The following is a 23,073-nucleotide window of genomic DNA, read 5'->3' as shown; positions in this document are numbered from 1 at the left end:
TAAGCCCTTTCAGCAGATACGACTCGGCTCCGGGAAAGGCCACAGGGGGTAACAAGTGAAGGACTCAAGGTGGGCAAACTCCCTGTAGCCACCACGTGGCCGTTAGCCCACTAGCCGTGCTGCGCTGTGGCATGGACTTCCCTTTTCAATGTTGGCATTACCAGGCAGCTGTTCTCATGGAAACGTGTTGGGTTTGCCTTGGGTGCATTGGATTACACCAATGAAGAAGGCTGGCTTTGGGTGGAGATGACAACTGAGCGCAGGAGTAAACCAGCACTATACGGCCTAAAGTGAAGAGCTCTTGAGGGACCGGAAGTGGTATGGAGCCGATCGAGGAGGCACCGAAGTTCCCCGTGGCTGGTGGAGCAAGCTCCCGTGGCATCCGCAGCAAAGACGTAGGTGTCGTCTTTGCTGCGGCAGTCTCAACAAATAAAACACCACACAACAAATCATACAGTTTGTGTTTCCCGAAGTGAGGGGGATGTTGAAGAAGTGAGAGGGACAATGTTGTAGATAAAATGTCCAGACTCCAGTAAATCAGGTAATAGGTTTAATCGGGAGTACAGCAAAGTATAACCCAACGCCTGCTGACCAGTCTTCAAACTGATCAACAGGAGAACAAAGAATGTGTCTCATGAACATGCTAACTCTAAAACACATGAAAAAGATAAAGACTAAAAGTATCATAGAGATGCAAGGCAGGAACTGACTTAATATGTTTACAACAGACAACTGCAACTGAAGGAGGAGGGGGCAATCATGACATATGGCGCGACTTGTCTACAGCATGTCCTGGCCAAATTAGTGCCCGGCTTACGCACCTGAGCACAGGAGTCTGGTTTACTGGGCCTGCGTAGCATGTCTGGCACAGCAGATACCTCCTAACATAACCTTAGGAGCTGTGTGTCCCTTCTATATTTAGTATTGTTCCCAAACCAATGAGACGAGAAGCAACGAATATCAGAATAACAGTAATGAAGCTGTGACCGACAGAATACAGAGTCCTGAGGATCACACACCACATAATCCTCGCTCGCCGGGAGACAAGGGTACCATTCTTTAAATGAGCCATGGTGCCCACTAGTGGTGCAGTAACCCTGGCCTGAGGAGCCCTTTTCTGTAAGGATCTGTCTAAAGCTTAGGGTGCAAGCTTGGTGCCATCTTCTACTGTCGTTTCATCTGGCTCGAGCAGGTCTGAATGGAATTGAAACAATTCTGCGTCGAGTGTACTTTCCAAGAAACTTCCGGAAGGATGACGTCACATGTAGGGCTGCTATCACCCCGGATGTCAGTGGCGCCCTTCCCCTCAGTGATGGTGATTGGATGAGGATTGATTCGCATTCGAACACTCCAGACGGATGTTGGTCGTTAAAAAGCGTCAGGTTTCCCTCAGCAGCTATGGCCCTTGTTGATGGCTCGTGCTATCGCTGCTCGTGCTTCTGGTTGCTTCTGTTTGATGAGAGTGTTGACTGATGATAACGAAGTGTAGTTGGGAGCAATGCCAAACAGCGGGTGCATGGTGAGCGTCAGTCTTTTCTCCCAGTCCTGCTTGCTGAGACTGACTAGTCCTCTACTGAACCCTTTTTAGGCTGCACACGCACGCGCACACACACGCATAGATCAGTGTGTTCTGTCTGTTGCCTCGTCGCGGCCTCCGTGTTTTGAACTGACTGGCCCTCTGACATTTATGAAGCACCTGTCTGTCTAGGGATCACTAGCTCGAGCCCTAGATCGGCATCTTGGGTGTGTTTGCCCCCTCAGAGCACATTCAGCAGTAGGACACATTCTGCCCCGTCCCACTATTCTCCTCTATGTTTTCATTTCTCCCTGTCCTGTCACTTCTGCTTCTAGTGTGCGTCACACTTTTCTATCGCACGTTCTTTTTCGTCCTACCTCGCCCTCTGCTTGTCTTTTCTCTATTTCTTTTCTTTCTCCTTTGTCTCCCCCTTTCTCGCTTCACTGTCCTGTCACCTCATCTGTTCTCTCTCACTCTCTTCTGTTTCTTTTCAGTCCATGCTCAATGTCTACTTTGATCTCGTCTCTATCCTTCCGTTTTCTTTTCTATCTTGCTTGTCTGTCTTCTCCTCTCATTCTGTCTTCATCCTTGTACTACTTCAGCTTCATTCTCTTCGGTCTCTTTCCCGCCCCCTTTTCCCGCCTTTCTTCCCACCCCCTTTCACCTCATCCACACCATTTTTTTTGCCTCCTCTATTTTAATCCCTTTTCTACTCCCCTCTTTTCTCTCACACCTTTCTCTTTTTCTGTCGCATTGTCTTCTGCCTCCTCACTCTTCTTCACCTCTCCCCACTCTCGCCCCCTCGTTCGTCTGTTGTTTGTTAATAGCGCCAAGAAACCCAGTGTGGTGAGGGTGCCGGCTACATATACACATTTTGTTATATTTTACTTCTATTCTGAATCCTCCCTTCTTCTCTTCTGCCTCGCCTGCTTCGTTTATATTCGCTCCCACATATTTGTCCTTGTGTGACCATCTCCTCGGTTTCCTGCTCTCATTTCCCTCTCTCTTCTTTTTTGATTGTCTTCTCCCCTGTTTTCTCATCCCCATGCCAAATTCTCCTCTACAAGTATCCATGTTACCCCTCATTTTATTTGCTTCTGTTCTGTTATTCCTTTCCTCCTTTTCTTTGTCTTATTCGCCGCTCTCCCAGTCTCTTCCTCTGTTTCTATTTTCGCCGTTTCCTATCTCAGGGACTCACTTATATTTTGGCAGACGCCATGGAGACGGAGCAAATTACTCCATCCCCATCAGTGAGGGTCATTTATAAAGCATTGGCTTGATGCATTTCGCTGTTTGGTGCAAGGCATCAGCATGAAGCAAACCCTGCACCAAACAGTATTACTTTTTTCAAAAAGAAAATCCAAAAAAGGAATTTGCTTTCGGACCTCTTAGGTGTCGCAGTCTTTTTCGTGTTTATTCTCTACCTGTTTTTTCTATTTTCCATCATTATTTTCTTTCCCTCTTCTTTTCTTTCGTTAGTTTTCCTCTTCACTCTTTCTTTTTTGCAATCCCCCTTCTGTCCACCCCACTCTCCCCCTCCTCTCTCTTTTCTTTCACCCTCCCGTTCTTTCCCCTACGCCTCCAGTCCCCTCTTTCTCTTGTCCCTTTCATCTGCTTCTACATTCTCCCTGTCCTTTCTACATTTGTATTAGCTCTCCCTCATTCTTCATGTTTATTATGCCCTCTCCTTTCCGAGCCCTCCTCGCTCTGATTTCCCTCCGCCTCTATGCCCTTGCCCTTTCTGTACCTTTTTGGTATTTGTACATATTTAATATAATCTGTTCTTTCTGCTGTCCTGGACAACAACAGAGGAAGAGATTGTGCAAGAGTGAGTCAGGGCTGATAGCAGCCGCCAGTGCGAGATTCGCTGCAGGGGCCTGGGAGGGCAAACCCTCAAGGAAAGACAAGAGCCAGGAAGAGGCAAACATACAGCCTGGGAGAGGCTAACACCCAGGAAACATGCCTACCTAGGAAGAGAGGGGTAACCGGGGGAGAGATGGACAACAAGGAAACATGTCCACCTAGGGAGAGATGGGGTACCCGGGGGAGAGATGGACACCCAGGAAACATGTCCACCTAGAGAGAGATGGGGTACCCGGGGGAGAGATGGAGCCCCAGGAAACATGTCCACCTAGGGACAGAGGGGAAACCGGGGAAGAGAATGATACCCAGGAAACATGTCTACCTAGGGAGAGATGGGGTAACCGGGGGAGAGATGGACACATACGAAACATGACTACATAGGCAGAGAGGGGACACTGGGGGAGAGAAGGACCCCAGGAAATATGCCTACCTCGGGAAAGAGGGGTAACCGGGGGAGCGACTAACACCCAGGAAACATGACTACCTAGGGAGAGAAGGGTAAATGGGGGAGAGATGAACACTGAGGAAACATGACTACCTAGGGAGAGAAGGGTAAATGGGGGAGAGATGGACACTGAGGAAACATGCCTACATAGGCATAGAGGGGAAACTGGGGGAGAGATGGGCACTCAGGAAACATGACAACCTAGGGAGTGAGAGGCACAACCGGAGGAGAGAAGGACACCCAGGAAACATGACTACCTAGGGAGAGAGAGGCACAACCGGGGTAGTGATGGACACCCAGGCAACATGCCTACATGGGCAGAGAAGGGAATTGGGGGAGAGATGGACACCCAGGAAACGTTCCTACATAGGGAGAGAGGGGTGAATAGGGGAGAGATGGACACTCAGGAAATATGACAACCTAGGGAGAGAGAGGCACAACCGGGGGAGAGATGCACACCCAGTAAACATGCCTACATAGGCACAGAAAGGAAACCGGGGAGAGATGGACAATCAGGAAACATGCCTGCATAGGCAGAGAAGGGAAACTAGGGGAGAGATGGACACCCAGGAAACATGCCTACATAGGCACAGAAAGGAAACTGGGGGAGAGATGGACACCCAGGAACCATGCCTACATAGGCAGAAAAGGGACACTAGGGGAGAGATGGACACCCAGGAAACATGCCTACATAGGTAGAGAAGGGAAACTGGGGGAGAGATGGACCCCAGGAAATATGCCTACCTAGGGAGAGAGGGGTAACTGGGGAAGAGATGGACACCCAGGAAACATGCCTACTTAGGGAGAGAAGGGTAATGGGGGAGAGATCGACACTCAGGAAACATGACTACCTCAGGAGAGAGGGGTAACTGGGGTAGATATGGACTCCCAGGAAACATGTCTACAGAGGGAGAGAGAGGTAACCGAGGGAGAGACTAACACCCAGGAAACATGACTATCTAGGGAAAAAGGGGCAACTCGGGTAGAAATGGCCACCCAGGAAACATGTCTACCGAGGGAGAGAGGGGTAGCCCGGGGAGAGAATAACACCCAGGAAATATGAATACCTAGGGAGAGCTGGTTAAGCAGGGGCAAGACTAATGCCCAGGAAACATGTCTAACTCGGGAGAGAGGGATAACGGGGCAATGATGGACCCCAGGAAATATGCCTACCTCAGGGGAGAGAGGGTGTGACAAGGACGCCGATTCGGCCGGGAATGACGGCCGGAATTGGGTCATATCGGGAGGAGACACCAGCGACTGCCCGGAAGCAGTTGACGGTCTAGCTGTTTTCAGAGACAGGCAGGCATGGAAACTGAGGTGGGACGATAAAAGCACGCCACCAACAGAGGGCGGGCGGCGTAATCAGGAAGCAGTACCCTGGAGCCCGGAGGAAGACAAAGAGCCTGGAGGAGCGGAGCCCAGCTGTCTCGGAGGTGGAGCGGAGCAGAGCCCGAAGGAGCCCAGCTGTCCCGGAGGTGGAGCGGAGCAGAGCCCGAAGGAGCCCAGCTGTCCCGGAGGTGGAGCGGAGCAGTTCCCGGTGGAGCCCATCTGTCCCGGAGGAGGAGCGGAGCCAGTGCCGGAGGAGCCCAGCAGTCCCGGAATTGGAGAGGAGTGACCTTCGGAGGAGCCAGGAGGGAGCAGGTTCGGCAAGGACCGGAACCCAAGGGAGAACCACCCTCCACATACCTACAAGGCGCACACACCCGGTGGCCCTAGGAAGGGAGCACACGCCCCGGGTCCGGACGCCACGGCCCTGTGGACGGGCCGTGGCCCAAGGCAAGTACCTTTAAGGAGTGCCTTCTGGTGAGGGTGGTGGGGTGACGAGAGGTAGCACCATCCAAACCACGTCGACCTCCTTCCTTCGCGAACCCTCCCTCCCCTCCTTCACTGCGTATGGTGACGGTAGCACAAGCTTTCTGTGAGAGGACGGATGTGACTAATCCCAGCCCCTTTTGTTTTTCTTTTGCCCTTCCGAGGAGTACCAACGGAAAGAAGACCTGCACGAAGGCAAGACGGTACCCCACGACGCAGATCACCTCGCCCGGGAGAACATCTGAATATCATCCTCTGTTCTGTCCGTGTTTTCTGCCATCCCCTATTTTTGACTAAAAAGTGTGCCTAAAACACCTAAAAAATAAAGACGCTTGAAACAAAAGCCCAAGACGTCCCTAGACTCGTTGTGTTGACCGCTCGGACAAACCTTACAAAGTGGTGTCAGAAGTGGGATATCAAGCCCACAAAGCGGGTTAAACCATGACACAGCCCATACAGCTAGACGAGATAGTCACCCAGCTGGCTGAAGGGCAAAGACATCTCCAGTTGGTACTAGAACAACAAATACAAGAAACCCGACTAGGAAGGGAAGCCTTACAAGATGCCCTAAAGGAACAAGCTACCGTAACCACAGCCAATCAGTAAGTGCAAGACACGGCTGTCTTGAGACTCACTGACGCGATTGTCAATGCCCGGGTCCACCCTACCGTTCCTGGGACGGTATTGCAGAAATACCAGGAAGGGGAGGACCCTGATTATTTCTTCCTAAACCTTGAACGGGTAGCATCCACTGCAGCCTCGCCCGGAGAGAGATGGGGCCAGTACATTGCCCCACTGCTCTCGGGGGATCTGCAGGCAGCGTACCAAGCCGCCAACCCGACTGGAACCACTGCGTACGACGACCTGAAGAAGGCCATATTGGAGAGAGTAGGGTTTGATCAGGAACACTATCGTCTTAAGTTCAGGAAGGAGAAATGGGCTACAGAAGACAACCTTCGGGCATTGTACTGGATACGGGATATGGGGAACAGATGGCTAACCCCCGATTTATCTACAATAGGAGAAGTGGTGGAAAAGGTCTATCTCGAGCAATATCTCGATGCATTACCACCTTCCACCCGTTCATGGGTGAAGCAACATCCCAACCTGGACACTTCCTCCGCAGTAGATATCGCATGTGCCTTCCATAGATCCCCTGATTTCAGAGTAGGCAACCCTCAACCTCAGCTCTCCCTTTCTCCCTCCCGGACCCCCTCCTACTCCAACCCTAGGTTCCTGGTAAAACCCGACCCAAAACCTCTGATCCCTCTCGTCCTGTCCCGAAGCCGGTCTTGACCCCTTCCAGCATCAGTGAACAGATACCACAATGTTTTCATTGCGCTGAATGGGGGCATATAGCCAGATATTGTCCGCAAAAACACCCACCCGCAGAACCCATGGAGGTGGGCTATTCACGAGGCAGGATATTCCTAACCAAGGAAGGTCCCCAGCGGTATAGACCCGAGGTTTACCTAAACGGAAAAAAAAGTCAAGCCTTACTGGACACAGCATGTCACGTCACAGTGGTAGACGGGTCCCTCTTCAAGGTCCCCCCCTTTTTAAGCTCAGAGCATGTAAGGGTAACTTGTGTTCATGGCGATACGAAGTCCTATCCAGTAACCGAAGTTCTGTTGGAAGTAGATAACGACCCTCACCTTAAGAAGGTAGGGGTGATTCCTTCCCTGCCAGAGGCCGTAATCATAGGGACCGATCACCCTAAGTTCGATGAGTATTTGAAGGGAAAAAAGGGGAAGACGCAGACATGGCTTCAGGAGGCCCCTTTTTCCTCAATAGACCTAGAATGTTCAGCCTCTAGGACCAAGAAAAGCAGAAAGGAAAGACGTAAGGAAAAGAATGACATCCTCCTTTCTCAGACACCTTGTACTGCTCTACCTTTTCCCCCTGCAGACAACAACAGGACAGGCCACTGCAGCTTCAGAACCGCCCAACGAGAGGACGAATCCCTAACCCATGCCTGGGAGCAAGTTCGAGAGCACACACCAGAGCAGGTAGGACCATACTTCCTTATGGAAAAGGGACTGTTGTATAGGGCAGAGAAAAAGGACGCCCAGGTTAAAAAACAGCTAGTTGTGCCATCCCTCTTTCGTGAAAGAGTCCTTCTGCTAGCCCACAATAAAATGGGAGGGGGACACTATGGGAAGGAGAACACCCTCAAATACCTATTAGAACGGTTCTACTGGCCAGGTGTGTATAAAGACGTCACCAAGCATTGTGCTGCTTGTGTGAGATGCCAGTATTCGAATCCGGGAGGTGTCCAAAAAGCTCCCTTGCAACCCCTACCCATTATAGACATACCTTTTAAGAGGGTCGGAATAGATCTAGTAGGACCCCTGACACCGTCCGCTAGAGGCCACCGCTATATATTGGTAATTATTGACTACGCTAGCCGGTATCCCGAGGCCTTCCCATTGTCAAGCATGACCGCCCCGGCAATAGCCCAAGCCATGATCACCCTATTCTCAAGAGTTGACTTCCCCTCCGAGATTCTAACGGACCAGGGGACCCCGTTCGTCTCCCGAATGATGGGCCAAATCTGTGACGTTTTAGGGATTCATAGAATCCGCACTTCGGTCTATCATCCACAGACGGACGGCCTTGTGGAGAGATATAACAAAACCATCAAAAATCTACTCCGCAAGGCCGTCTCGGACACAGGGAGGGACTGGGATCAAAAGCTACCTCTGGTGCTTTTCGCCCTACGAGCCCATGAACAAAGGTCTACAGGGTAATCTCCCTTCGAACAATTGTTCGGAAGGAAGCCAAGAACTCTGCTGGATATGGCGGTGGAACAGTGGGAGCAAGAAGACGGGGAAGGGAAACCCTTGTTAAAGTATGCCACAGACCTTAAGACCTCCCTGACAGAACTCTGGGGAATAGTACATGACAATATGCAGAAAGCCCAAAACAACCAAAAGAAGTATTATGACCGCAACAGCAAACGCAGGGATTTCCAGCCAGGCGACAGGGTCCTTATTTTGCTTCCCTCCTCAGAGGACAAACTCTTGATGAAATGGCAAGAACCCTACACCATAGAAAAAAGGGTGACTCCGGTCACTTACAGCGTGTTCCTGCCACATCGGGCAACTGGTAAACAGATATACCATGTCAATCTGTTGAAAGAATGGATGGACCAAACTCCCTCCTCCTCATGGGTTACTAATACGGCCCTCTTGGCTTGTTCCTACCCTCCCTTAGACATTTCCCCTTCCCCGGTACAGGAGCACTCTAATCATCCAGTCCCTACAGGCACGACATTGACAGAAACCCAGAAAACTCAGATTACGACCTTACTAACATCTTTTTCCGGTCTGTTCTCTACACGTCCAGGATTAACATCCTTAGTCCAACATAGGAACACTTCCCTAGTCCCCGATATCATAAAATTGAAACCCTACAGAATCCCAGAAGCGCGCCGAGGGGCCGTAGAAAAGGAAGTGTCCGACATGCTACAAGCAGGTATTATAGAACCGTCCCAAAGCAACTGGTGTTCTCCAGTGGTATCGGTGCCAAAACCGGACGGCAGCATACGCTTCTGTATAGATTTTAGACAAGTGAATGCCATCACAAAATTCGACACATATCCCATGCCACGAATCGACGAAATGGTAGAACGCTTGGGAAAAGCCCATTTCCTGTCGACCCTTGATTTAAAGAAAGGGTATTGGTAAATCCCGTTAGCCCCCTGTTCCAAGGAAAAAACGGCATTTGCAACTCCTTCAGGCCTATACCAGTTTCGGGTACTTCCCTTTGGGTTGCATGGGGCATGGGGCACCAGCAACTTTTCAGAGGTTGATGGACCGCCTCCTAAAACTCCACCAGTCATACGCAGCTGTATATCTGGATGATATTGTGGTGTTTAGTCAAACGTGGGAGGAACACCTAGAACACCTAAAAGCCATCTTTTCAGAAATACAGAATGCATCTATCACCATTAACCCAAAAAAATCTCTGAGATCCAGTACCTAGGCTACACAATTAGTGAGGGATGTCTGAAACCACAGATAAACAAAGTCGAAGCCATACAGTCGGTCCCCAGGCCAACCACGAAAAAGGAGCTCCGCTCCTTTTTGGGTTTCATAGGATACTACAGGTGATTTATCCCACATTTTCCACCATCGCTAGCCCTCTTACTTATCTACTGTCCAAAAGCAGTCCCACAAACATACGCACATGGACTGCAGTCCAGGAAAACAGCTTTCAGGCCCTCAAACTCTCTATTTGTACCGCCCCTGTGCTACAATGTCCGGACTTCCAGCGGTCATTCGTTCACCAGACGGATGCATTAGGCCATGGCTTGGGAGCGATATTGTCCCAGCCTGAAAGCTCGGACGAGCTCAGACGCCTCTTGTTCATCAGTAGGAAACTGCTCCCACGGGAAGAACACTACTCGACTATCGAGAAAGAATGTCTGGTGATCAAGTGGGCCATTGAATCATTGCAATGTTACCTGTTGGGTAGGCAGTTCACAGTCCTCACTGACCACGCACCCCTGACCTGGCTTTCCAGGCAAAAGGACACCAATGCTCACATCCTTAGGTGGTTCCTCGCTCTGCAACCTTTCTCATTTCAGACCGTTCACGTTCCTGGGGCAAAGCAGATCGGTGCTGACTACCTATCCCGGTACCCGTCCTTCGAATGGCCCCATCGTCCATTCCTATGGGGGAGGATCTGTGACAAGGACGGGGAGTCGGCCGGGAATGACGGCCGGAAGTGGGTCATATCGAGAGGAGACACCAGCGACTGCCCGGAAGCAGTTGACGGTCTAGCTGATTTCAGAGACAGGCAGGCATGGAAACTGAGGTGGGGCGATAAAAGCACGCCACCAACAGAGGGCGGGCAGCGTAATCAGGAAGCAGTACCCTGGAGCCCGGAGGAAGACGAAGAGCCTGGAGGAGCGGAGCCCAGCTGTCTCGGAGGTGGAGCGGAGCAGAGGCCAAAGGAGCCCAGCTGTCCCGGAGGTGGAGCGGAGCAGAGCCCGAAGGAGCCCAGCTGTCCCGGAGGTGGAGCTGAGCAGTTCCCGGTGGAGCCCATCTGTCCCGGAGGAGGAGCGGAGCCAGTGCCGGAGGAGCCCAGCAGTCCCGGAATTGGAGAGGAGCGACCTTCGGAGGAGCCAGGAGGGAGCAGGTTCGGCAAGGACCGGAACCCAAGGGAGAACCCTCCACATACCTACAAGGCGCACACACCCGGTGGCCCTAGGAAGGGAGCACACGCCCCGGGTCCGGACACCACGGCCCTGTGGATGGGCCGTGGCCCAAGGCAAGTACCTTTAAGGGGTGGCTTCTGGTGGGGGTGGTGGGGTGACGAGAGGTAGCACCATCCAAACCACGTCAACCTCCTTCCTTCGCAAACCCTCCCTCCCCTCCTTCACTGCGTATGGTGACGGTAGCACAAGCTTTCTGTTAGAGGACGGATGTGACTAATCCCGGCCCCTTTTGTTTTTCTTTTGCCCTTCCGAGGAGTACCAATGGGAAGAAGACCTGCACGAAGGCAAGACGGTACCCCACGACGCAGATCACCTCGCCCGGGAGAACATCCGAATATCATCTCTGTTCTGTCCGTGTTTTCTACCATCCCCTATTTTTGACTAAAAAGTGTGCCTAAAACACCTAAAAAATAAAGACGCTTGAAACAAAAGCCCAATACGTCCCTAGACTCGTTGTGTTGACCGCTCGGACAAACCTTACAGAGGGATACCAGGGTAGCGATGGACACTCAGGAAACATGCCTACCTAGGTAGAGAGGAGTAATAGGAGAGAGATAGACCCCAGGAAATATGACAACCTAGGGAGAGAGGGGTAACCGGAGGAGAGAATAACTCCCAGGAAACATGACTACCTAGTGAGAAAGGGGTAACTAGGGTAGAGATGGACACCCAGGAAACATGTCTACCTTGGGAGAGAGGGGTAACCGGGGGAGAAAATAACACCCAGGAAACATGACTACCTATGGAGAAAGTGGTAACTGGGGTAGAAAGAGACTCCCAGGAAACATGTCTACCTCAGGAGAGAGGGGTAACAGAGGAAACATCCTTTACAACGCAACTTTTACCACGCAGTGTCTTTACGACGCAACTATTACAACGAAAACCATTACAACGCATTGCGCTGGGGGGGCGCTCTAGGGTAGGGAATAGATTTAATTTACTATCCAACGCCTTCCCTACTATCCACGGGGACTGGAGTTGGAATAGTAAATTAAACTATTCACTATCCAGCACCCCTCAACACTATGCGTTGTAATGGTTTGCGTTGTAAAAGTTGCGTCGTAAAGGCATGCGTGGTAAAAGCATGCGTTGTAACGACGTACATCCGGGTAACAGGGAGAGAGACTAACACCCAGGACAAATGAATACCTAGGGAGAGAGGGGTAAGCAGGGGCGAGACTAACACCCAGGAAACATGCCTACCTCGGGAGAGAGGGGTAACCGGGGTAGAGATGGACACCCAGGAAACATGTCTACCTAGGGAGAGCGGGGTAACCGGGGGAGAGATGTACACTCAGCAAACATGAATACCCCAGGAGAGAGGGGAAGTTGGGGTAGAGATGGACACTCAGGACAAATCTCTACCTGGGGAGAGAGGGGTAACCGGGGAAGAGATGGACGCCAGGAACATGCCTACCTAGGGAGAGCGGGACAATCGAGGGCGAGATGGATCCCAAGGAAACATGATCACTAAGGGAGAGAGGGTCAAACAGGAGAGAGATGGACACCAGGAAACATCCCTGCCTAGACAAACCCGGGGAAGAAAAGGACCCCAGGGAACATGCCTACGGAGAGAGGAGTAACTAAGGAAGAAATAGACACCCAGGAATCATACCTTCCTAGGGAGGGAGGGGCAACTAGGGGAGAGACTAACACCCAGAAAACATGAGGAACTAGGAAGCGAGGGATGACAAGGGGAGAGATAGACACCCAGGAAACATGACTACCTAATGAACTGGGAGAGAAAGGACACCAAGGGAAACATGCATACATAGGGAGAGAGGGGCAACCGGGGGAGAGATGGACTCTAGGTGAGAGGTGAACTCTTAGTGAGAGGTGAACACCTAGGGAAAGAGAAACAACTGGATGTAAACAACCACAGAAAGCTAAAGAACCAGGGACAGATGGACTCCCAGGGAGAGATGTAATATACAGGCAGAGATGGACACACAAGGAGACAGGGGCACCCAGGAAGAGGACACCCAAGAGGACATGAACACACAGGGAGACATGAACACACAAGGAGAGATGAACACCCAGGGAGACATGGGCACCCAGCCATACATGGACACACACCGACGGTGACATGAAAGCACAGGGAGAAATGAACACCCAGGGAGAGATGGACACACAAGGAGACATGGACACCCAGGGAGACATGGAAACACAGCCAGGGAGAAATGAAAACACTGGGAGAAATGAACACCCAGGGAGACATGAACACATGGGGAGAGATGGACAGCCAGGGAGACATAGACACAAACCCAAGGAGAAATGAAATCAGAGGGAGAAATGGACACCCAGGGGGCAATGGACAGCCATGGAGTCATGAAAACACTGGGTGAAATGAACACCCAGGGAAACATGAACACATGGGGAACGATGGACAGCCATGGAGACATGGAGACAAGGGGCGAGATGGGAAACCAGGGAGACATGAACACATACCTAAGGAGAAATGAAAATCCAGGGAGAAATGGACACCCAGGGAGAGATGCACACCCAGGGAGAGATGAACACCCAGGGAGACATAAACACACACCCAAGGAGAAATGAAAACACAGGGAGAAATGAAAACACAGGGAGAAATGGACACCCAGGAAGAGATAGACACCCAAGGAGAGATAAACACCCAGGGAGACATAGACACTCACCCAGGGAGACATGGACACTCACCCAGGAAGACATGAACACACAGGGAGAAATATACACCCAGTGAGAGATAGACACCCAGGGAGACATGAGCACACAGGGAGAGATGGACACCCTGTGAGACATGGACGCCCACCTAGAGATACACAGGCAGGGGAGGTAAACAACCAGGTAAGAGATGAACATCAGTGGAGAGAGTAATAACCAAAAAGAGGCAGGCACCAAGAGAGAGATGGGTGCACAGAGAGTGGCAAACATCCATCGGGGAACGCACACCCAAGGAGAGAGCAATATATATATATATATATATATATATATATATATATATATATATATATATATATATATATATATATATATATATATATATATACATATATATATATATATATACAAAAGCAAGAGACACCCACGTTGGAGGCCCACACGCATTTGTGTTTAATTCATTTATATTCCTACGGCAGTACCTCTAACACCATTCACAAATTCGAGCAGAAATTCGCTATAAAAGTTCCAACGCGTTCCGAGTGTCACAGCGCCCTTCTGCTTGGGAAATGGCATATGGGAGGGGATAGTTAAAATCATGATTCTTTATGGCTCTCAGATGCTCCAAAATACGTTTTTTTACAGGCAGCTTTGTACTGCCTATATAGCGAAAGCCACAAGGGTATTGTAGGCAATAAACAACAAAATCAGTCGTACGGGTGATAAATTTAGATATCCATCTCTCTTTTCCATTAGATGTTGCAAAGGTTTTGCAGCTACGGCTATTCGAGCATGCCTTACAGGCATTACACTTGAAAAAGCCTCTGCTACTCTTTAGCCAGGTGGAGGGGACCTCAGTTTGGTAGTAGCTCTTGACCAATTTATCCCTAAGAGAGGGCGCTCTCGTGTATGTTATTGTGGGAGAATGACCAATTATGGGATCTGATTGTATAAGGCCCCACTGTTTTCTCATAGCATACCTCAGTTTGTTTGATCTAGCATTGAACATAGTAATCATTCTGGGAGTAGTGGAAGATGTGTCCTTGTCACTGATGACCTTAGATTTAAATAGGACATCTTCCTGTTTAGTATCTTTCAATTTTACAGCTGCCTGTCTCAACACCTTTTCTGAATAGACTCTAGCTTTGAATCTGCTAAGCATTAGATCTTGTTCTTTGTTAAAGCTCGAGTCTGTGCTACAATTTCTACGAGCTCTCAAGAGCTCCCCATAGGGTACGCTATTAAGCAAAGACTTTGGATGATGGCTGCGAGCATGTACAGTGCTGTTGCCAGCTGTTTCTTTTCCAAAAAGATTGGTCACCATTCTGGTATTTTGGACAGCTACATGTACATCAAGAAAGTCACATTCTGTTTCACTGATTGTATGTGTGAATGTAAGATTTAAATCATTGCTCTATAGACTTTGTATAAATCTTATGGCTTTGTCCCTGCTACCGTCCCAGATGATGAAAAGGTCATCAATATAGCGCAGCCATAGTGGCATATAACTGGTAAAAGGTTAATTTAAGTCAGTCCACACCACCTGCTCCTCCCACCAGCCCAGGAATAAATTCTCTAGGCTGGGGGCGAAGCAGGTTCCCATGGCTGCACCGGATTTTTGGCGATACAATCTTTTGTCAAAGAGAAAAATATTCTCATTAAGGCAATACAACATCATAAGTTTTAACATTATGGTATGTTCATAAAGATCAATAGAGCTACGTTGCAAAAAGTACAAACAAGCTTCCACTCCTTTGTTCTGATCAATACAAGTGTTCAACGAGCACACATCTAAAGATATAAGTAGGAAACCCTTGTCCCATTTGACATCATGTATCCTCTTTATAAAATCAGTACTGTCTCTACAGTACGACCTCAGATCCTTCACAAAAGGGCCCAGGAAGTAATCCAAATAGATTGATGTATTTTCCAACAGCCCACCTTTTGAGGAAACAATGGGCCTCCCTGGAGGTCTAGTGGCATGCTTGTGTAACTTAGGTAGTAAATACAAACTTGGAATCCGGGGATAATTGTTTCTCAAGAATTTTAATTCATCATCATCAATGAAACCAGGTTGTCACCAATTCTGTAGCATTTCATAATACCTTGTAATAGTATTCTCATAAATGCCCCACGTAATTTCCTCATAGCATGTAAACTCATTTACATGCTCCGCTTTGTAGGAAATGGTGTCCATTACTACAACATTTCCCCCTTTGTCGAAGAGTTTGATTACTAGTGTTGAATCAGACAATTGATCCTCCAATGCTTTTCTTTGATCTTTGGTTAAATTGTCCTTGATGCATTATTTCTCATCATTCCTCATGAGCCTCAATTCATGCATCATTATGGAATGAAAAGCTTCAATATTGTTGTATGGGACGTTGGGATTGTATTTAGACTGGATTTTTAAACCACTGTTTCCACCGGAGTCACTTCTAAAGCCCATCTCACTGAGTGTATAACCCACATTACTCTCTGTGGGGCTTTCTGAGTTGGTATCTAGATCATTTATATCCATTATCGCCTCCACTTCAGCCAGCATGAATTGATTGGGGATGTTGATAGGAGATTGCGCTGTTATTCCTCCACTCATTTGTATTCGACGTTTAGGAATCATGTGTAATTTCATCAATTTAAGTTTTCTGATATACAGAAAGAGATCTATTCTTACATCAACATAGTTCCAGGCGACCACTGGGCAGAATGATAGTCCCAATTTGAGAAGCGATTCTTCTTCTGACGATAGCATGCATGCAGATAAATTGATAATCGAATTGTCTACAAAATCCATACCAACATTAATGTTCATAATCCCAGCGTGCCAAAATTTCATACAGCCCCCCTCTCCTAGTTAATCGTAGTTTTTCTTTTTGTTTGTGCCCTTTGCCCGTGGTCGCCTTCGACCCCTTCCTCTTCCTACTCCGTCTTCTCTTTATGGTGTTCGTTCGTTTTTTTCTTTTTGCTGTTTCAGTACCTGAAACTCGTGCAGGAAGGTGAGTGGCCTTTTCAGAATCTGTGCTCACATCAGAGCTTGAATCCGTGGAATTTATCTCTCCTTCCTTGTGTCGTTCAACCAACTGACGATCATGTTGCACCCAATCAAATCTCTTTGCATAAGTCAAGATTCTGCCTTCATTATAGTCCTGTTTGTCCCTCAAAAATGTACTGTTTTTTAGCCTTGATAGTGTCCTCAAATGACTTCAGACTAGTCTCCCAGGCTTTAAGGAATTCAACTACCACTTGATCCTCCTGATGTAGATCGAGTTTGGCTCTCACAATACCAAGATCTTCTCTGGTTTTTTCAAGATCTATTTTGGAGTATTTTACTAGAATTTCAAACATTCCTTTACACGTTTTGAGCCATAAATAACGCCCATTCTTTGAGAAGTTCCGGGTTTGGATTCTCGTAGGTGGGTATGATGGTTACTCGTAATCCTCTTGGAACACGTCCCACCTCAATGTAGTTAGTTAATGATGTGACTTCCCACCATTTGTTAAGTTCTCTTCTAGCCAATTTTTCAAATAGATTCAGATTTTGTCCTGCGGTCAAGTCAGCTCCGCCACCTGATGCTGTCACAATATTTTCAACATGACCAGTATCAATGTTTTCATTGAAGAGGGATAATGCTTCCGCCTTTCTCTTTGTCTCTCGGACATTCATATCCATGCACAATCCCTCCTTGATATAACTCAGACACGATGATGAATGTTAACACCAACGTGTGACAGTACTTCGAACTAGCAATTTTCCCACAGAGAAACAAATGGTAGTGGGCGGGGTAAACAAGGCAATCAGCAACCTGATCTCCGGATCCCGCCGGCCCCTCAGGATCGTGTGCACGAAAAACCCGCAACCACACTCAACAATCCGTTGATCTCCTCTGCATCGCTTCACAAAAAGATCTTCAATGGGTCAAAGCGGCTGGGAACTAGACAATTAGGTGATACATATGTAAACCACTTGACATCTATTTGAATAAGATCTATTTGCTCTAGTGATATAGGCAAATGATGCTCACAGGATCCCGTTATTTAGGCAATTTTTGCTGCGGGTTTAAATTTCTTACCAGTACATTACTGTGAATAAGCTTAGTGTGCACAAATTCGTACATTACCGTGAATAAGGATATTGTGTGTATACCTGTACATATTTTATATATTATATGCATGTATTATGTTCACTAGGATTGATGTCAAGTGGTTTACATATGTATCACCTAATTGTCTATATACTTACACAGACATTGACCGTTGAGATAGAATGCTCGTACTTACACCTGTACGCTGTTGTGGGTTTTTTGTCTATCCGAGACAATTTAAATTGCTTTATTGAAACACACAAAAAAACGCCGCTTGCAAGAACTTGCAATTTCGGGAGTTCTGCGATGGATATTGAGTTTCTTTGTTATTGTGAAGAAGCGTAGTATGTATATAGCTGTATATATTGTGCAAATATCAAGCGCTTTTATTCTCAACTGACTGCAAACTTAAATTGATTTTTCTTACGTGAAGAATTCTCCACAAAAAAACAATGCATTTATATAATTTCCGACAATTACTGTTAGTTTTACTAATCATATATTCTTGCAAATAATAGTGATTTATCGAATCAATTTAGAAAGATATGTGATGCAAAGCAGTATGTTTTCGGTATGTATGGTTGACGCAGAACGTATTTAACAGCAGTGTTGTGTTATGACCTTTGAACTTGACGAAGGACGACAGACTGAAACGTGCCGTTCTCTTTCTTTTTGCACATTAAAATCTCTGGATATAACTTGGGTGTGCCGCCTTCTTTCGCATTGAAGGGACTGTTTTGATTATTGTGGTATGGCCGCCACGGTAGGCACCGGCAGCAGGAGGCAGGAGTACGGCGTTGGGCTGAAATCTTTGGGGCAAAAAAAAAAAATATATATATATATATATTTCCATTCCAAAATAGCTCGTAAGCAGACGCGCACTCAGAAGTAGGATTTCGCTGCAAGATTTTATTCTTGGAAAACGCTACGCGTTTCGACACTAGATTGTGTCTTGATCACACGGTAACCCTTCTGACATTTGCCTACATGTTAAATACACTAAACATAAACAAGGGAAACTGGTTTAAGGTCACATGACCAAACAGGGCAATGGTTCGCTATTTGTAAGAGGTAAAACACAGTACAAAAAGAAGTTGTTAATCAGTTTGAACATTGTCTATACATTGGCAAGTTATTTCCATCATTCAATATTGAACTTTATATCATAAGCCAAATATCTTTCATTATTACAACAAAATCCCTGCTTATTTGCCGGTACCCTCATTTTGTGATGTACCACAAACGAAGGGTCCCTAACTAGGTGGAGGCCTATTCTTCTACGTGTAAGTAAAAAGAACCCCTGCTTAATGAAAGAAGGCAACTTCAATTTGTATTCAAGATTAAACAAACAAAAGTCCCTATGAGCTGGGAAAGGTTCGAAGAAATGATTCACTCGGTCTAGTGCCCGATGAGTCCTGCTCAGATTGAGGAAATTAAAGGTGTATCAAAATTGACAATACCTATATGAGACCAAGACTCGGAGTGACATTAAAAATTGACCCATTGGACCTCCAGTTATTAAATCAATTGATCTACTGTCCATAGACCAGGGGATATCTACGGCTAAGCAATTGAGATGACTAGTCTTACCCTCAACATAGTCCCAAAAACGTCAGAACTCTCTGAAAGAAACAAACCCAAAAACCCTACTGGGGAATATCCTAGATGTTATTACATATGCCGGCTACTATCAGAAGTTAGTGCAAAAAAGTGAAATTTCTAATCTTACTAAGGTGAAGTGATGTCTTCCGTCCAAATGAAGAAAAGGGTAGGGAACCAGTGAAGTGCACAAAAATGGGAAGTCACCCTTCCTTTTCTCCCAAAAGAAACAAATAAACAAACAGTTAAAATCAACTTTGAGTTAAAATACTAGTAACTTATTCACAATTTTGCAGTACTACAATTATTCACAAAATGGTTGATTAACAAAAATTCACAATCTATCAATACTTGACACTTGACAGATCGCTATATCACATGTACCAGTTGTTTGTCTTCATGTAGGTGGGTTGCTAGTTCCTCATCTAGATTGTGGCCCCCAGGGAATATAGTTTCGAGTTCCATAATCCACCTAGATTCTCTTTTTCTAAGTGCAAGTTCCCCGTTGCCACCTCTTCTCCCTATAGTCACTTGTTCTACTGATAAAAATCTCAAAAGGGAGGTATTAGATTGATGGAATTCCTGAAAATGTCGTGCAATGGGGTAATGTACATCTACATGTGTTATCGCCCTAAGATGTTCCTGTATGCGTTTCTTAGCCATGCATGTTGTGCTCCCCACATACCTGCATTTACGCAGACACTCAAGAACATAAATAACATAGTTCGTGTTACATGTGAGAAATTGTTTGATTTTTCTTGGTTCTGAATTACCTGGGATTTCTACTTCCTTAACCGTGTAGCTGGATTTACATGCCCTACAGTGTCCACAAGGGTAGAAGCCTTTAAGACCCTGTATGTGTTGCCTTTTGTTATCTGAGATGTCTCCTTTTACCAGGATGTCTCTCAGATTCTTACCCCTTCCTTATGTAATCTGTGATCTTTCTTTCAATTGAGGGCCTATGATGATGTCTGTTTTCAAAATTTTCCAGTTATCTACTAGGATCTTGCGGACTCTGTCAGACCCCTGATGGAAGGTGGTGATGATTCTGGTTGCATCATTGTCGGCCTTGGTATGGGGTTTTGATATGAGTGTTTCCGATCTTTCTACTTCTGTTACTTTTATAATTGCCTTTTTCAAAACCCATTCTGGATAACCCCGCTCTCTAAATCTGGACAACATTGCCTCCTGCTCTGCGGCAAATCCTTCATTACTGCTGCAATTTCTTCTTGCCCTAAGTAGCTCTCCGTATGGAATACTCCATTTTAGTGGGTCTGGGTGAGCACTCAGGGCATGAAGGAGACTATTGCCTGCTGTGATTTTCCAGTGGAGATTAGACACAAGAGTACCATTCACAACCTTAATTTCTGTGTCCAGGAGTTCGATGCATTCTCTACTCATGTTGTAAGTAAGATGTATATTGTATCCGTTATTACTGAGTTTGGCAATGAAGCTTTCCGCTTCCTTCTCTGTACCTCGCCAAACAATAAACAGATCGTCAATATATCTGATCCAGGTATCAACTCTGGCAAAATCCTCGAAAATCATTTCTAATCTCCTCTTCCCATTTTCCTAAGAAGAGATTAGCAAAACTCGGTGCAAATGCCGAATCCATGGCCGCGCCACGTACCTGTTTGTAAATCTCCCCATCTAATATGAATATGTTATTCCTAAGGCATAGCTTCATTATCTCCATAAGCATACATGTATGATCTAGGAAGCCTATGTCCCTGTTTTTGAGGAAGTGGTAGCTGGCTTCCATGCCCTGGACGTGGTCAATGATAGTGTACAGTGCACTCACATCCATAGTAATGAGTAGAGATCCCTCTACCCACTGTATATTGTCTATTTTGTTTAAAAAGTCAGTGGTATCGCTGATGTATGAAGGTAAAAGGCAAACGTAATCCCTAAGAAAGTGCTCAATGTATTTTGATAATTTTCATTAATACTTCCTATAGAAGAGACAATGGGCCTCCCCGGTGGTTCCCTAGGATTTTTATGGACCTTAGGTAAGAGGTAAAAGATAGGCAGTTTAGGATAGTCTTTTTTCAAAAAGCGGAATTCCTGCCAAGTAAGCAGGCCTTCAGTACGCCATTCATTAAGTTTCTCCCATGTGTCAGTGAGGCTATCGTTGTACTCATTAATATTGCATCTACAATAAAAGTTACTACCATCAAGTTGTCTGAGGGCTTCTCTCACATACATGTCCCTTCCTCATAGGACAATGTTACCCCCTTTATCAGATGGTCTCAAAATAACATTTTTATCCTCCGCAAGTGAGAAAATAAATGCTCTTTGTTCCTTGGAAAGGTTAATTTCCCCTTTCCGGAAATTGGGACACTTGTGTTTAAGTTTGGTAAGTTCCTTTGTTACTACCTCGTGGAAGGTATCTATGGAGTCATAGAGTAATACTGGGCAAAAGACAGATTTAGGTTTAAATAAGGTACATGCCTCCCTTTCTGTCCTCGTCTCCCTGATGCCTACTACTTGGTTGTCATTATCCTCGTTGGATGTAATGTCTCCTAGCGAATATACAGTGTGTAACATATCCACATCCCCTACAGTGAGTTCAGGCAAGCTACTATTCCCCACCGATTCAGTTGTTGCCTTATTACTAACTAGGGTATGCCATTTTGACAATTTTAACTTTCTTACAAATTTAAAAATATCTACCCTCGTATCTGAATAGTCAAACAGTTCGGTTGGGCAAAAGGTCAGTCCCAAGCATAGAGTTTGTTTTTCTTTCAAAGTTAATGTTCTGGATGAAAGATTGATTATAGTTTTGTTTACCATTTGTACATCCATGGTTATCTTCTTTTCTTGTAACCACCTCGTTTGGTTCCCATTGGTTTTTTGTTTGTTTCCTCTCCTCTGCTTGAGCTTGAGTCTTCTCTGTCGTGATCTCCCCTGCCTCTTGCTCTTCCCCTTGGTCGTCCTCGTGTTGCTTTTTTCTGGAATGATGATGGTTGGGTCATTTCTGCTTCCTTCTTGCGTCTTGTCCTTAGTACCCGGAACTCGTCTAAAAAGACAATCATATTTCGGACTATAGGTTAAAATGCATCCGCTGTCGTAGTCTCCACAGTCTCTGTGTAATTTTCTCTGTTTGCGGTATTTGATGTCTTCCTCATATTTTTTTAGTCTGCCTTTTAGTTCATCCTTAAATTTACTTATGGTTTCTTGTTCCGTGCTTTTTTTTAACTCTTCCTCCAATTCTTTAAGTTGTCTCAAAATGTCCTCCCGGTCCTGCCAGGCATATTTAATAAGTATGCAGAGCATATTTTTGGAGCTCGCTGCAGAATTTGTTGCCCATTCCTCTAACATCTTTGCATTCGGCGATTCATGGAATGGGGTAATGTATATCCTTAAGCCACGTAGTATCATTTCCTTTTCCACATAGTCTTGAAGTGATGTTGCCTCCCACCATTTGGAGCTTTCCTATTTTTTGAGTTTAAAGAGGACTCAATGAATTACTTTCTGGTTTGTCCAGAATCATGACATTCGTTCCTCCTTTGCCTGGTGCTCTGGCAAATAGAGAAGCTGCCTCTCTACGTCTTTCCTCTTCGTCCTCCATTGTAATGCAGTACTGCAATATGTGTGCTGATATACTTTTGCACTTTGTCGGTTACATCCAAGAATGTCCGCGGTACTCCGTGCCGCTCTTTTTATAGTGTTTTAGATTTCACAAAACCGATACTTCCCCGCCCCTCTTGGGCAGTTCCTAATGCCGCTCGTAATTTTTCCAGGTCAGTGCTTGCAAGAATTTCAGACAATATAAATGAATCCAATATCAATTGGGCATATCAGTTGATGTCCGTCCTGCTGCTCGCCTGCCCTACAGTGAGACCCAATCCCCGTGATCCGCTGCCCCCTTAGCGGAGAATCGGCGCACTAC

This window comes from Lissotriton helveticus, chromosome 5_1, assembly GCF_964261635.1.
Source record: "Lissotriton helveticus chromosome 5_1, aLisHel1.1, whole genome shotgun sequence".
Lineage (NCBI taxonomy): Eukaryota > Metazoa > Chordata > Amphibia > Caudata > Salamandridae > Lissotriton > Lissotriton helveticus.
This window is presented reverse-complemented; position numbering follows the sequence as displayed.